General features: G+C 39.9%; 1 protein-coding gene across 3 annotated transcripts in view; it reads left to right on the forward strand.

Annotated features, from left to right (window-relative positions):
• Positions 1-6,525: 6,525 nt before the first annotated feature.
• NEK1 (NIMA related kinase 1) overlaps positions 6,526-16,877 on the forward strand; it is a 207,218-nt gene continuing 196,866 nt past the window's right edge. For all 3 annotated transcript variants that reach the window (XM_024750527.1, XM_024750529.1, XM_024750528.1), the window contains exon 1: positions 6,526-6,925. The gene's annotated coding sequence lies outside the window, so the exon portion shown is untranslated. The remainder of the gene's footprint in view (positions 6,926-16,877) is intronic.

Raw genomic sequence — 16,877 nt, forward strand, 5'->3', positions numbered from 1 at the left:
TGGATTCCACTCCAGGGGCACAATGCGAATGAACCAGGTTCCCACAGAGTGCAGTTACTTGTGGTGACGTTCATGTTTCCTGCAAAGGTTTATCTCAGTAACGGCTCCACCATGTGAAGATTCCCTCAAGATAGTCAGTCTTGGTCAGACAGGCTGGAACCTCCTTGATTACATTTTGAAGGCTTTGACAGCACTGAGAATCTTCCAGTTTCATGATTCTCTCCCATAGATCCCCTATCTAATCCTCCCTGGAATTTGATATACTCTGAGCTATTCATCCAAGCCCGTCCCCAGTTCAGTCTCATGGTGAGACTCCTGTGTCAGGCTCTACCCAGATCAGGGCTCAGTGTTTTGCTTTATCCTTCCTGGAAATAAATTGTGATCTTCCCCCTCCAACAGAGCTCCTCCTTCTCATGTGAGCTCTTGTGGTGACCCAGCCCAGAAAGCCTGAAATTTAAGACCTGACTAGATAATGTTTTATCTTTGCATATCAAGCTAGACCTACCAGATTAAGATCCAGAAATGCACCAGGCTGCTGCAGTTTCCATCCAAGCTCCCTGCAGCTACTGGTTAGTTTAAACTGTACATCTAGCATAAGGCCAAAGTAGGCTTTCAGGAGTGTGGCTTAAAACTATAACCTCTCCTCTTAGAATATAAAAAGATGGAGTGCACAGACACTGAGTTGTTTTCCTCTTGCATTTGAATATTACATGTTTTCAAGAGGTCTGGATTTTAGAGCATGTGTTTCCTCCTATTTAAGGTTTTAGGTCTTTCTCTTCCCCAATCACAAAAGATGACTTGTGTGTCAGGATAGTTTGATCACATACATAAAGCTACACAAACACATGGCCTTTTTATAACTTCACAGAGGGAAAACACTCAGTGTAAGTGGACTGCCAACCACCTGCTCTAATTTGTTATCCTCCAGTTTGTCTCATTGCTGCCTGCTTTCTGGAAAGAACAAACCACAATACCCAGCCCTGAATATGTCTGTCCCCATCACCCAGCATGGCACTCAATTTACTGTGAATGAATGACAGGGTATATTTCTGAAAAACCTCAGTAGAAGAGCACTTCAGTAATAGTCCCTTTCTGCTTGCCATGTTATACACTGCTATGAATAAAGGTTTAAGGAATTTTCTTTCTTTTTTTCTACCAGAAAAGAGGTCCACCAGTATAATTTTATAACCATATTTAGGATAGAAGTCTGTTTAATTATCATAATTTTAAAAATTAATTCAGGAATTCCCTGGCAGTCCAGAGGATAGGACTCGCTCGGTGTGTCCACTTGCTGTGGCCCAGTTCAGTGCCTGGTCGGGGAACTAAGATCTCACAAGCTATGCAGTGAGGCCTGAAAAAAAAATTATTTTAGCGTTGGCATTTCTTTTTTTTTCAAATGGAAATATGGTTGAAACCAAGCAGGGTCCTGTGGGGTCTTCCCTGGGGACAGACCCCTCTCTCCCCCCCATGTCCCCTGCCTGTTGTTTTTAGAAAAGCTTTAGCCTCTTAGGCCTTCTCCAGGTTCCAGAGAGCAAATATAATCAGAAAATTGAGAAAATACATAAACAAAGGAAAATTATCAAGCAAGATGGAATAATAAGAGTATAGCCATAAAACAAATTCAAGGACATTTATTTCCTCCTCAAGGGCTGTAGATAATATCCTGAGCCATATCCTTGAGTTGTTCTGCAGATACTGAAGCCCCCACCAGGTGGAAGAAGTTAACTGCATGCTGACCACCAGCACATAGACCCCAGACTGCTTGGAGCCAGAAAACTGGTAATTGAGTTTCCTGGAATATCACCCTGTCAGCTCATCATCAACCAATCAGAGAATTGTACACTAGCTGATCATGCACTCTGTGACCCTTCCCCAGCCTTTCAAAACCCTCCCGTGAAAGTCATCAGGGAATTCGGGTGTTTGGAGCATGAGCTGCCCATTCTCCTTGCTTGGTACCTTGTAATGAACACTGCACTTTCCTTCCTCACAACCTGCTGTCAGTAGATTGGCTTTACTGAGCGAGGGAGAGTGGATCCAAGTTTGGTTTGGTAACATTGTTCACAGAATTTCTTGATTACTAAAACAAACTTATTCTTTAAAAAAAAAAAAATATATATATATACATATATATGTATATATATATGTATATATATACACACACATATTTATTTATTTAGCTGCACTGCATCTTAGTTCTGGCACACGGGATCTTCATTGCCCTGTGCAGGATCTTTAGTTGCGACATGTGGGATCTTTTAGTTGCAGCATGTGAACTCTTAGTTGTGGCATGTGGGATCTAGTTCCCTGACCAGGGATCAAACTGGGGCCCCCTGCATTGGGAGGGTGGAGTCTTAGCCACTGGGCCACCAGGGAAGTCCCAAAACAAACTTATTCTTTTTAAAATGGACACATTGAGTAAGAAATTAATAGGTAAATGGAAGAGAAATCCATAAATAGACACTGGTATAAATAGGAAATGTAGTGTATGGTAAAGTTTACATTTCAAATCAGTCGAAAAGGAAATCACATTTAACAAATGATTTTGGCATAACTAGCTTTCCTCCAAAAGAAAACCAAGTTATTCTCCCTATGTTACTTATATATAAAAATAAATTTCAGGTGCATTTAATTCATTAGACAATTAAAATCCAAGAACATTGAGATTATTTAGATAATTCTGGGGTGAAGGAACATTTGCTTGGCAAGATGAGGAACCTAAGTGACAAGGAAAAAGACCGATAAGTTTGACCACAAACAAATTGACAAATTTCTGTATGGTCAAAGATGCCATAAAACATATCAGCAACTCTAGCCGGGGCCACAGGGAGCAAAAGGACCACCCAGCAGACCCCTGTTTGCCTTCCTGGCCTCAGAAGTGTGAGAACTAATAAATCGTTGTTGTTTTAGGCCACTAAGTTTTAGGGTGGTTTGTTACACAGAAATATATAACCAAAGCACAGGAGTACCTATTCAAGTGAAAAAAGAAAAAAAAAAAAAAAGCATGCTTTTTGACCCAGCAAACCCTCTTTTCAGAATCTATCTTTCAGAAATAATAATACCAGTGGAGACCATCTCTATGTCTGTTGAGTGGGATCTAATGAAATAGGTTTCAGTACATTTATCTCATGGAGTATTGATTAATTGGTCTCTGCAGAAATGTTCATGATTTACTCTTTAAAAAATTCAGGTGGCAAAATAATGTATATACTATAATCTCATTTTAAAAGATTAAAACTAATATATATGAATATAAGCTCATGCATGTTTTTATGAGCTTAGAGAAGAATGTAGATTATATATGTGAAACTGTTAACAGTGGTTTCCTGGGGGAGTGAGCACAGGGTGAGCTCTGGAAACAGACTGCATACGGACCTTACGTATGCATGTTTGTGTTATTGGGTTTTCGCAAGGAACAGACTTTTGTTTGAAAGAAAAATCCAATAAAATACTTAAATAAAAAGAACCAAAGGAACCTAAACGCACTCTTGTAAAAAGAAACAAATATTACCAAAGTATATAAACTAGAAAGAGAAATAACCAGGTAATCCTTTTAACTCAGGTTATGAAACTGAGTCCCCCTAAAACCAAGTTCCCTTACCAAGTTTATGATTCATCTCTCCATCCAAAATTTTATTCCTTTTCTTGTCCCCTCTGACCTCAATCCTATGCTCACTGAACACTCATCAACCAGAATCAGATGACTAAAATTGTTGCTGTGTTTAACATTGTTAAAGTACTAAAATTGCTATTATAGATATCATTAACAGGGCAAGATGAGCTCACAGACCCCCCAGCCATGGAACACCTGGCCAGATAATCATAATCCAGAGACATCCTGACTCCTGATTTTCGATTAAGAAATGTGACAAGACAATGATTAACCCCAGCTTCTGTTTTTCCCCTTTAAACAAAGAAACAAACACACACACACAACTCGTAGACCAAGGGGGAGTGGATCTGCGGATTGTCTCCCACCCCCTTGCTTGGGTCTCTGCAATAAACCCTTACTTTGCTGCAAACTCCTGCTATCGCTGTGGGAGTTTGGCTTTCTACGCCTTGGGCACTGGCCCTTTGTTCTGTTACAGTTAAGAGTAAACTGCATTATTTACTCAACAGTTTGTCAGGGGCATCTTTCTGTGTCAGTACAAATAGATCCCAATAACCCTTTTTAATGTTTTCAGAATACTCCATTGTTTGGATATATTGGAATGTATTCAGTCAATTCCTTATTGTTAGACATTTACATTGTTTTTAGTTTTTCTGATTATAAACAATGATGGTTACCTTGTATATATATATATATATATATATATATATATATTTGCCCTCTTGTCTTAGAAGTGAACTTGCTGTCAAGGATATGCATATAGCTGGCATGCCTTCTGCAAAGACTAGAGCAGTTTATGTTCCCACCAACAGTTTATGACAGGAGCCTAAAGAAGGATCTGACTAATCATTCTTCATGAAAGCAGCAAAGAGTTTACTTAGATTAGCAATTGGCAATGTTTTCATGTTGCTTTGCTGTACAAAGGGGTGTGGGTAGAACTGGCGTTCTTGTGCATTCAGACACCAAAATTCCTACTGACTGGGGGTGGGAGGAGTCACAGAAGGTTAGCCTAGGAGTCGGGAAATGAGGGAAACAAGTCTTTTGCTTGGAGATTGAAGAGAGGAGATATACCAAAGCAGACTGCCCCAGCTTGCCAGGTTGGATGACTTGCAGTGCCATCTTCTGGCAAAGAAGCCAACAACGTTCAATTTCCACGCTAGCAATAAAGTACTTCTTATAAAGCAGGACTAAACCAGACTGGCAGGAGAACCCGAGAGGTTTTAGGCGCTGGTGTGTTTGGGAGGGCATGAGGGGGAAGGAAGCAGATTTCTTTGAAGCCAAGGTCTGAATCATTTACATCTGAGGTCTCTGGCAGAATCTGTGGTATCTCTGCCGTGCTACACACAAGACATACAAACAGGTACTACAACCTGGGGAGTAACTAAGGTGGCTAGACCACTGTCCTCCTTCAGCTTCAAGTTTGGATTCTCCAGTATCTCGGCTTTACCCTAGGGAAGGCAATTTAGCTGAAGGACTACACCGCACCTGATTCCTTATTACACAAAGTCTGTCTCTACCTGCAGCCTGCAAGCCTGCAATGAAGAAAGGTACTCAGACCACTAACCCTTTCAATATACCAGCGAGTAATGCGTACACCCGTTAGATGTAAAGGTGTAGAACCACATTTTGTTTATTTGTTTTGTTTTTGTTTTTTTCTCTTTAAACCAAGTTATACTAAAAAAAAAATTTCAAGACTTAAAAATACTTTCTTGCTTTAATCATCCAGAATATACTAGGAATAGGCTTGCTTTTAAAAAATATTCTGTTTATTTATTGAGGTGCAGTCAATGTACAATATTACTTAAGTTTCAGGTGTACAACACAGTGATTCAATATTTTTACAGGTTATACTTCATTTACAGTTATTACAAAATAATGGCTATATTTCCCTGTGCTGTATAATATATCCTTTATCATTTATTTTATACATAGTAGTTGTACCTCAATCCCATACCCCATCGTACTCCTCCCTCCTTCCCTCTCCCCACTGGTAACTACTAGTTTGCTTTCTATATCTGTGAGTCTGTTTCCTTTTTGCTGTTTTTCGTTTTGTTTGTTTTGTTTTTTAAAGTATTTATTAGAGGGCTTCCCTGGTGGGCAGTGGTTGAGGATCCACTTGCCAATGCAGGGGATACAGGTTCGAGCCCTAGTCCGGGAAGATCCCACATGCTGCAGAGCAACTAAGCCCGTGCGCCACAACTACTGAGCCTATGCTGTAGAGCCCGCGAGCCACAACTACTGAGCCTGCGCTCTAGAGCCTGCAAGCCACAACTACTGAGCCCGTGTGTCACAACTGCCGAGCCCTTGTGTCACAACTACGGAGGCCCACGCACCACAACGAGAGGGGTCAACACAATGAGAAGCCCCACGCACTGCAATGAAGAGTACCTCCTGCTCGCCACAATTTGAGAAAGCCTGCGTGCAGCAATGAAGACCCAACGCAGCCGAAAATAATAAATTTATATAAAGGAAGAAAAAAATATTTGTTGGATTATAGCTGACTTTTTGTTACATTCACTAGTTTATATTACTTTTTAGATTCCACATGTAAGTGATATCATACAGTATTTGACTTATTTCACTTGTCTTGCTTTTTAAAGCAAATTTAGTTTAAAAATATGGCATCCCTAAGAAATGGCCCTCAAGTTTAAAAAAAAAATCCCTTTCGCGGTATGTGCGGGACGAATTTATCACAGGCTTTACTCCACACCAGCTTCAGCGGGTTCTGTCGGCCGCCGAACCTCGCTCCTGTGAGTGAGGGACGCTCTGGTCTCCCTTTCCTCCTCTCTTCTCCTCCCGCACCTAGAGAGCCCGCCCCCGTCCCCGCCTGCCCTTCCCGGCCACCCCAGCTCCGCGCCAGCTTCGGCGCGCTGACGTCACACGCCCGCGCCACGGACGCCACACCCTCTGCCCTGGCTCCGGGATTTGGGGCGCCGCTTGTGGAGTCCTGAGCCTGAACCCGGAGCGCATCTCCGCGTTGCCGGGTAGCCAGCGCCCGCGTGGCGAGGCTGGGGGACGAACCGGCAGGGAGCACCCAGCCCCAATGCTCCCGGCCCGCGAGGCCGCCGGCAGCCGCCTCTGAGAAGTTGGGGGGCGGCGCCCGGGGAACACCCCACGCCACTGCAGCCGTTGCAGGGGGCTCGGAAACCGGTTTGTTTCGTCCGGCGGCGCAGACTCGTGTCCCGGGGCGTTGGCCGGGGTGGCGCGGGCTGCGGCCCAATGCCCTTTCTGGACCGCGGGGGGGTGCCTCGGGCTCGCTGAGCCCCGCGGGAAGGCGGCGACCCCCGGACGGTGCCCGCCCACGGCCTGGGTCCTGAGGTGAGCTGCGCTCGGGGCGGCGTGACGTGCGCGATGGTGGGGTCGCTCGGGAAACGGGAGAGCTTGCCTCGACTTCGGAGGTAGAGGCTGCGGGGTCCTCCCTGAAGTGCGCGGAAAATAGCACCAGTAGCCGCACCTCGTCAAGATGGGAGTTCTCCAAGGAACCGTGTGTGTTACTCAGTACCCTTTGGACATTATTTAAAAAGCGATAGTGATCATGGAATTAAAATAAGAATAGAAGCGTTGGTATGAGTAAGAAGTCATTTACGTTGCTTATATCTTGTCTGCGATCTTTACGTATACCTTTTAACTAGAAAATGAGTAGCAGTTAACTGGCTGGCCCATAATCTTATATTTCACTTTCCATAGTTTGATTCAACAATTTGTTCATTCAAGGCATTGAAAGTTCTAGGACTTGTAGAGTTCATCACAACTCTTTTTTTTTATGCGGGCCTGATTTTTGTTCTCTAATGTAAGATCCGCCCCCCAAGAAGCAGAAATTTTTGTATTGCCAGGGTAAGTTACATCAGAAATAATTATGAAGGATTAAAAGTAATATCCAGTATATGCTAATAATGGCCTTTTCGTATGATGCAGCAGTATTGCAGAGATGATGGAGGGAAGCCAGATATGGAGAGAAGTAGTTCTTTGTTTCTGATTTAGATTTGTCTGAAATTAGAGCATCTGCAGATCTGTTTTAACGTTGCCCGCTTGTTTTTGGTGAGAGGTAAGGAGCCTGTTTTGTGGGAAAACAGGTTTTTGCACGTTAAGAGTCACCACTGGGAGTTTAGTAAAGGTTATGGAACTTGGCCACAGGAGTTCTTTTGAGGTCATTTTAATAATGCATTGACGTTGTACTCCAGGTATATTTTCCTCTGTCTAATCCCCTGGACTTGAATATATCCATTTCATGAATGTAAACTCTTTATTTACATGTTGGTACTTTCACTAGGTAAGCTGTTAATTGTTGTCTGAAGAGTCTTACAGAGAGGAATAGACTTGCAGAGAAGAACAACAAATATTTTGGAAAAACTCTGTATTAGGAATCCCGCTTTTGCTTTCTCCTTTTTTGAATTATGCGAAGTAAGACAGGGCCTTTCCTCATTGAGGAGTTAAACCGAGCCTCTCCCATAACCCAAAATGGTATTCATTATTTGGGGAGAATTATATGTGTAGATCCTGGTTGCAGACAGTACTCTCAGGGCTTCCTGAAATCTGTTGACACTTCTTTACCAGTGTTTTCCTTCAGGACAACTTGCTTGTGCATCAAATAGCTGAAGCAGCTGCAGAGGCTTAATGTTCCAGATTGGTGGGAATACAGCTTTTCATTCATATACTGACATTTTTCTCATTCGGTGCACAAAATTTTATTATGTCAAACATTTATTTATGGCTTAAAGGTGTTCTTAGTAAAAAGTGAGGAAAGATGTCTAACTTGACTAGAGGCTAAGATATTTTTTCTGGAGCGTAGTTGACATACTTGAAAAGAGTGATGCCGTATAGAAAAATTCGATGGACATTTATGTATTTTATCGTCTGAAATTTGTGTTGGTGTAAAGCAAAGAAAATGGATTAATTTTTTTTCATATGGCTACCTAGTTGTCTAAAAACTATTTATTTCAAAATCCATCTTTTCCTTACTGATTTAAAATGTCATGATGGTCATCTACCAAATTATAAAAATTTTTTTGTATATTTCTGGACTTTCTATGATTTACCTGTCTAGTTCATAATTATTACTGCTTTATAATGTGTCTTGATATCAAGTAGAACAACTCTTCCTTCATTGCTTTTTTTTTTTTTCAGTATCTCTGGCTATTCTTCTTTTTTTCACATTAACTTTAAAAATCAGCTCGTCTGATCACCCTCACCCCCAGAGTTTGTGTTTTTACTAGGGAAGCATTAAATTTAGAGATTAAGAATTAAAATCTTTCGAATATGGAAACTTCCTTTCCTTTTCTTCCTTCCTTCCTTCTGGGCATGTCTTTTTGTTTTTTCTTCATTTTTTCTCTCTGTTCTTTTGTTGAATATATTCTGCTGGTTTATTTTCCAGATTACTAATCCTGCTGTATGCTGCCTGCTGTAAAACCCATGCAATGAGTTCTTAATTCCAGATATTTTATATTTTAGTTCTAGAAGTTCATTTAGTTTTTAAAAATAAATTTCAGTTCTTTGTTGAAGTTCTCCATCTTTTAAAAAATCACTTTTGTCCATCGTTTCCTCTTATTTTCTTGAACTTATTAATCAAGGTTATTTGAAGTCCCCTGCTGATAGCTCTGTATTTGAGTTGTTCGTGAGTCTGTTTCTGTCGTTAGGACTAGTCTGATTTAGTCTTGCCCTGTATCTGCACAATTTAGGAGTGGGCTGACTGACAGGAGAGGAATTTACGTGCACATTTTTGGCCTCCTGTTCCTTCTCCTCCTCCCCAGGATTTTGGCAGCCCTCAACTCTGATCTCTCTGTCCTCAGCCCATAAGACTGCTGCTTTCTACTCAAGCTCCGTTCTGCTGTGCCACAGTTTGGAAAATGTCTTCAGGGAAAAGGCTGGGGTAATGTGGGACTCACTAGGATATTCCCACCTCTCAGTGAATTTCTTTCTGTTCTTTTATATATTTTACTCAGGGTTCGTGAATGTTTTTGGAGGCAGGGTGGTCTGGTACAAGCGCACCATCACGGTCCGGAACAGTCTCACCGTTCATTATGTCAGCTTTCATTCATTCTCCCAGACGGTATTTCCATTCTCAGCTGTGATGGGTGTTCCTAATCTGGAGACATCTCTCGCCTGCTGCCAAGATGGGAGGGGTGGTCGCCTGACTGGGAGAGGGGATGGAGGAGCTGTGTGTCTGACAGCTTCTTACAAAGTCTCCACCAGTTATTGAGCTAGTCTGTAGTGGAAGTGACTTCCTCCCCACTCGTGGCTGAGGACACAGCTTTCTCTAGTTTCCTGAGTCAGTTGCTGCTTGCTCTTGTGTTTGTCAGCTTCCAGAATTTTATTGCCATTGCTGTCTCTCCTCTTCTGCCTTTCTGATCCTTTCAAGCTGTGTTAGCTGGGTTTAGGGAAGAAGCAGAGGTAAATATGTATGTTCAGTCTGGTACCTTAAATTGTAAGTTGCAGTTTATTTTTTGACTTTTTAAAGATTTAGGCTAAAGATTTGGGGCATCTTTTGATTTTTCTGAACGAAAGGCTTTGGCCATCTCTCTGCCATTCCTACTCTTTGTGGCTAATAGTGCAATTTTAAATCGTTGACGTTTTCTACTTTCTGACCTACTTTAACATTTTTTTCTCCTTGAGTCACAGACTTAGAATTCGTAGGGCCCTTAAGATAGTATTATATTTAAATCTTTAGTGTTTTCAGATGAAGAAACTAAGACCCAGGGAAGTCGGGTGGTTTGCTTTTGGTCACGTAACTTTTCTCTTCTGAATCCATTGCTTTGTTTGTTATATCACAAGACTCTTGGAAATCTTAAATATTAAAAAAAAATCTCTAATTTTATACTTTGAATATCTTCAGTATCACATATGTATTACAGGGATTAAATTGATGTCATTGTTAGAGACCTTAAGATACTGTGAAGTTGGTATGCGATTTCCCTCTGACTTTGGAAGCTGAAGCATAGAAAGGACAATTATTTGTTTATAATTTGGGTTTATTACAGTAATGAAATTAGAACAGGATCCGTGTGCTTCTTCAGTTACATGTTACGACTATTTTGGATGTGTAAGCCTGTAGTACATTTTGTTGTTACCTTTTATTTCCTTTGGTTTAAAAATCTTCTAGAGTTGTTATTCAGCTGAGAAGTCTCCTGACTAGGAAGTAAGTACCCCAGTTACATATGCTTTAAGACGCTGAAATTACCTATCTTGCCGTGTTTTCCCCTTCACTTCGTCTGGCGTCCGATACTAGTCAAGTGTAGACTCTGCAGAATAGGAGGGGCTGTTGGTTGCTCTACAACTCACCTACCATGCCTTTCATCGTCCAGAAAGCTGTCTGCACTGGACGTTATTTGGTGGCAGTGAGAGCCGTCTTTCTTCATGTCCGGGGCAGTAGATCTCCTCCACTTTCCTGTAGCCCTGTGGTGGGCAGCGGACTGCAGTGCTAGGACCCTCGCGGCCTCCATCTTGTTAGTGCGGTCCCTCGAAAGGATTTGGCAACTCCATTTTGGGGGAGGGCCAAATGGACTAATTGTGGTTTTTTCCTCGGCAAAAGTCACAGAGTAATGATGGTTGTGAAGTAGACTCGTTGTACGCTTACTATTTAATGTAATTTTTTTTTTTTTTTTTTTTTTTTTTGCGGTACGCGGGCCTCTCACTGTTGTGGCCTCTCCCATTGCGGAGCACAGGCTCCGGACGCGCAGGCTCAGCGGCCATGGCTCACGGACCCAGCCGCTCCGCGGCATGTGGGATCTTCCCGGACCGGGGCACGAACCCGCGCCCACTGCGTCGGCAGGCGGACCCTCAACCGCTGCGCCACCAGGGAAGCCCTATTTAATGTAATTTGATTTATGAAATTTAGTTTTCTAAGATAAGTTTATATTTTTTCTAAACAGCATAGTAATGTGATATCATGCCCTGGAGAAATCATTAAATTCTGGCTGGTGCTCAGAGAGCTATTATATTATGCCGGTTGACCAAACTTGGGCTTGAAAATATGTTTGGAGTGACTTTTCTTCTTTAACTCACTAGCGATGCTGTAGTGCTGTCATAATAGTTAATTTCTTGTTTCTCTTACAGCTGCTAAAGAACATGTCATTTCTTACAGAAAGTTTGAAGTAGAAAAGTTTCCTGAGGTAGAAGAAGGCTCTTTCCCACAAATTTCTATTAAGCATGATTATTCCATTGATTTACCACAGGCAAAGTTGTGGCCTTTGAGTCTTAGAAGCCCAGGATACGAATTTTGTCATTTAAGGAGACTGGATCAATATATTAGAGGCAAAATAAAATGAAATTTAGTATTAATGGGTGAAATAAGAACATGAATTTGTTCACTTACAATGAGAGATATGGTAAACTGTGATAGAAATGGTAATATAGCCTTCATGACAAGCTCATTTTCTCCTAGAAGGGAATCATACACAGAAAGCCTGCTTGCTGTGGAATGGAGATAGAAAAGAGCAAGTTATATGAATCACTATTTTTCAAATTATTTATTTATACTTTATTTTTTATCGAAGTATAGTTGACTTACAATATTATATTAGTTTCAGGTGTGCAATATAAAGATTCAATTTTTTTATACATTACAAAGTGGCCACCGTAAGTCTAGTTACAATCTGTCACCATATAAAGTTATTGCAGTGCTATTGACTGTATTCCCTGTGTTGTACATTACATCTTCATGACTTATTTGTTTTGTAACTGGAAATTTGTACCTCTTAGTCTCCCTAACCTATTTCACTCATCCCCCACCGCCACCCCTCTAGCAACCACCAGTTTGTTCCCTGTATCTATGAATCTGTTTCTCTTTTGTTACATTTCTTCATTTGTTTTCTTTTATATACTTCATGTATAGGTGAAATCATACAGTATTTGTCCTTCTCTATCTGACTTTATTCACTTAACGAAATGTCCATGTTATTGCAAATAGCAGATTTCATTTTCTCTCTCTTTTTTTTGGCTATGCCACGCGGCTTGCAAAATCTTCCCCAACCAGAGATTGAACCCGGGCCCCGGCAGTGAAAGCGCTAAGCCCTAACCACTGGACCACCAAGGAATCACCTCATTCTTTTTTATGACTGTTAGTCCATTGTATATATATATATACCAAGTCTTCTTTATCCATTCATCTATTGATGGACAATTCGGGTGCTTCCATGTCTTGGCTGTTTTAAATAATGCTGCATTGGGGTGCACATATCTTTTTGAATTAGTGTTTTTGTTTTCTTCAGACAAATGCCCGGAAGTGACATTGCTGGATTATGTGGTAATTCTATTTTTAATTATTTGAGGAACTTTCATACTGTTTTCCAGAGTATCTGCAGCAACTTACATTTCCACTGAGAGTGCATGAAGATTCCCTTTTCACTACATCCTCTCCAACACCCTTTTTTGGTTGTCTTTTTGATAATAGCCATTCTGACAGGAGTGACGTGATATCTCACTGTGGTTTTGATTTGCATTTCCCTGATGATTAGTGAAGTTGGGTATCTTTTCACGTGTGTGTTGGCCATCTGTAGGTTTTCTTTGGAAAAATGTCTATTAAGAGTCAACCCACTTTTTAATGTTTTTTTTTTTGATGTTGAGTTGTATGAGTTCTCTGTATATTTTGGATATTAACTCCTTATAAAGTATAATGTTTGCAAATACCTTCTCCCGTTCAGTAGACTGCCTTATTGTTTTGTGGATAGTTTCCTTTGCTATGCAAGTTTTTTAGTTTGATGTAGTTCCAAATGTTTTTTTTTTGCTGCCATTTTCCTTGCCTGAGGAGAGGTATCTAAAAAAATAGTGCTAAGATTTCAAAGAGTATACTGCATATGTTTTCTTCTAGGAGTTTTATGGTTTGAGGTCTTACATTTAAGTCTTTAATTCATTTTGAGTTTATTTTTGTATATGGTATGAGAAAGTAGTCCAGTTTGATTCTTTTGCATGTGGCTGTCGAGTTTTCCCAACAACCTTTATTGAAGAGGCTGACTTTTCCCCGTTGTATATTCTTGCCTCCTTTGTATTAGATTAATTTGCCCATATTAGTGTGGATGTATTTCTGGGCTCTCTAGTCTCTTCAGTTGACCTGTGTGTCCGTTTTTGTGCCAGTAACGTACTGTTTTGATTACTGTGGCTTTGTAGTATAGTTTGAAATCAGGGAGTGTGATACCTCCAACTTTGTTCTTCTTTTTCAAGATTGTTTTGGCTATTTTGGGCCTTTTATATTTCCATACAAATTTTAGAATTATTTGTTCTAGTTCTTTGAAAAATGCCATTGGTATTTTCATAGGGATTGTATTGAATCTGTAGATTCCCTTGGGGAGGATGGTCATTTTTACAATATTGAGTCTTCCAATCCATGCGCACAGTATATCTTTCCATTTGTTTGTGTCATCTTCAGTTTCTTTCATCATTGTCATAGTTTTCTAAATACAGGTCTTTTATTGATACCTCCTTAGTCATATTTATTCCTAGGTATTTTATTCTTTTTGCCACAGTTGTAAATGAGATTTTTTTCTTAATTTCTCTGATAGTTCATTGTTGGTGTATAGAAATGCAACAGATTTCCGTATATTAATTTTGTATCCTGCACCTTTACTCAATTCATTTATTAGTTTTAATAGCTCTTTGGTGGTATCTGTAGGATTTTCTATATATCAGGTATTTCTAATATCATGTCATATGCAAACAGTGATAGTTTTACTTCTTCCTTTCCAACTTGGATTCCTTTTATTTCTTCTTCTTGTATGATTGCTTTGGCTAGCAAAGCTACCAGTTGCTTTGATTTGACTTCCAATACTATGTCGAATAAAAATGGCAATATTTGGCATCCTTGTCTTGTTCCTGATCATAAAGAAAATCCTTTCAGCTTTTCACTGTTGAGTATGCTGTTGGCTGTAGGTTCATATATGACTTCTATTATGTTGAGGTATGTTCCCTCTATACCCATTTTGCTGAGAGTTTTTATAGATGGATGTTGAATCCTGTCAAAAGCTTTTTCTTCATCTACTGCGATGATCCTATGGTTTTTATTCTTCAGGTTTTTTTCATATGGTGTATCACATTGGTTGATTGGCAGATATCTCACCAGCCTTAAATCCCTGAGTTAAATCCCACCTGATCATGGTATATGATTCTTTTAATGTATTGTTGAATTTGGTTTGCTTATATTTTGTTGAGGATTTTTGCATCTGTGTTCATCAGTGATATTGACTCTTAAAGTGATATTTTCCTTTTTTTGTGGTATCTTTGTCTGGTTTTGCTATCAGGTGATGTTGGCCTTGTAGAATGAGTTCATAAGTGTTCCTTCCTCTTCAGTTTTCTTTGACTAGCTTGAGAAGGATAGGTGTTAACTCTTTCTTAAGTGTTTTGTAGAATTCACCTTTGAAGCTGCCTGGTTGTGGACTTCTGTTTGTTGGGAGTTTTTTGATTAGTGATTCAATTTAATTATTGGTGAGCAGTCTTTTCATACTGTTTTTCCTTCCTGTTTCAGTCTTGGGAGGTTGTATGTTTCTAGAAATTTATCCATTTCTTTTAGGTTGTCTATTTTATTGGTATAAAATTATGTATAGTAATCACTTACGATCTTTTGTATTTCTGTGGTATCATTGTAACTTCTCTTTCATTTCAGATTTTATATATTCTTCTCTCTATTCATAAGTCTGGCTAGAGGTTTAGCAATTTTATTTTTTCAAAGATCCAACTCTTAGTTTCATTTATCTTTTCCTTTTTTTTAGTCTCTATTTCATTTATTTCTGCTGTGAACTCTGTTTTTTCCTTTTACTAACTTTGGGTTTTGTTCTTTTCGTAGTTCCTTTTGGTGTAAGGTTAGATGGTTTATTTGAGATTTCTTGTTTCCTGAGATAGTCTTGTATTGCTATAAACTTCCCTCTTAGAACTGCTTTTGCTGTGTCTCATGGATTTTGGATCATTGTGTTTTTGTTTTCATTTGTCTCCAGGTATTTTTTGATTTCATGTTCAATTTCTTTAGTGATGTATTTGTCGTTTAGTAACATATCTGCGTGTTTTATTTTTTGCAGTTTTTTTCTTGTAATTGATTTCTAATCTCTGTTGTGATCAGAAAAGATGCTTGATATGATTTCACTCTTCTTAAATTTATTGAGACTTGTTTTGTGGCCTAGCATATGATGTATCTTGGAGAATGTTCCATGTGTGCTTGAAGAATGTGTGTTCTGCTTTTGCATAGAACGTTCTATATATATCTCTTAAGTCCATGTGATCTAATGTGTCATTTAAGGCCATTGTTTCCTTATTGATTTTCTGTCTGGGTAATCTGTCCATTGATGTAAGTGGGGTGTTAAATTTGCCTACTGTTATTGTGTTTCTGTCAGTTTCTTCCTTTATGTTTGTTAGTATTTGCTTTAGGTATTTAGGTGCTCCTGTGTTGGGTGCATATATATTGACAATTGTTATATCTTCTTGTTAGATTGATCCCTTTATCGTTGTCTATTGTTATTCTTTGTCTCTTGTTACAGTCTTTGTTTTAGAGTCTGTTGTCTGCTATAAGTATTGCTACCCCAGCTTTCTTTCCGTTTCCCTTTGCATAGAATACCTTTTTTCACCCTTTCACTTTCAGTCTCTGTGTGTCTTAACTCTGAAGTGAGTCTCTTGTAAGGCAGCATACATGCTGTGTCTTTTGATTGGAGCATTTAGTCCATTTACATTTACAGTAATTATTGATAGGTGTGTACTTATTGCTCTTTTGTTAATTGTTTTCTCATTCTTTTTTAAGTTCTTTATTTTTTTTCATTTGCTCTCTTCCCTTGTGATTTGATGGCTATCTCTTTTTTTTTTTTTGGCTCCACAATGTGCCTTGTGCAATCTTACTTCCCTGACCAGGGATCGAACCTGGGCCCATGGCAGTGAAGGTGCCGAGTCCTGACCACTGGACTGCCAGGGAATTCCCTTGATGGCTATCTTTAGTGTTATGTTTGGATGCCTTTCTCTTTTTTGTATATCTATCTATTTTATGTTTGGTTTGTGGTTACCATGAAGTTCATATATAACAACCCCCTTCCCTCCCTAACCCTCTCTCCCCCCTGTCTCTCCCTCTCCCTCTCCCTCTCCCCCTCCCCTCTTAAATCACTGTGCTTGACTTAAATGTGGATCAGAGCATGGTTCTTTTATAACCACTCCCCTCCAGGTATTTTGAGCTGGCTGGGGAAAAGCAAGAAAAGTGAATGATGATGTGAGAGGTGGGGGTAGGGTGGAATGTGTTTCAGAAAGGGGCATATGTTATGATTATCAATTCAGGGTAGCTCTGTGAGCCTTGATAATGAAGTTGCATTTTAAG

Source organism: Neophocaena asiaeorientalis, unplaced genomic scaffold, assembly GCF_003031525.2.
Source record: "Neophocaena asiaeorientalis asiaeorientalis breed wild unplaced genomic scaffold, Neophocaena_asiaeorientalis_V1.1 scaffold180, whole genome shotgun sequence".
Lineage (NCBI taxonomy): Eukaryota > Metazoa > Chordata > Mammalia > Artiodactyla > Phocoenidae > Neophocaena > Neophocaena asiaeorientalis.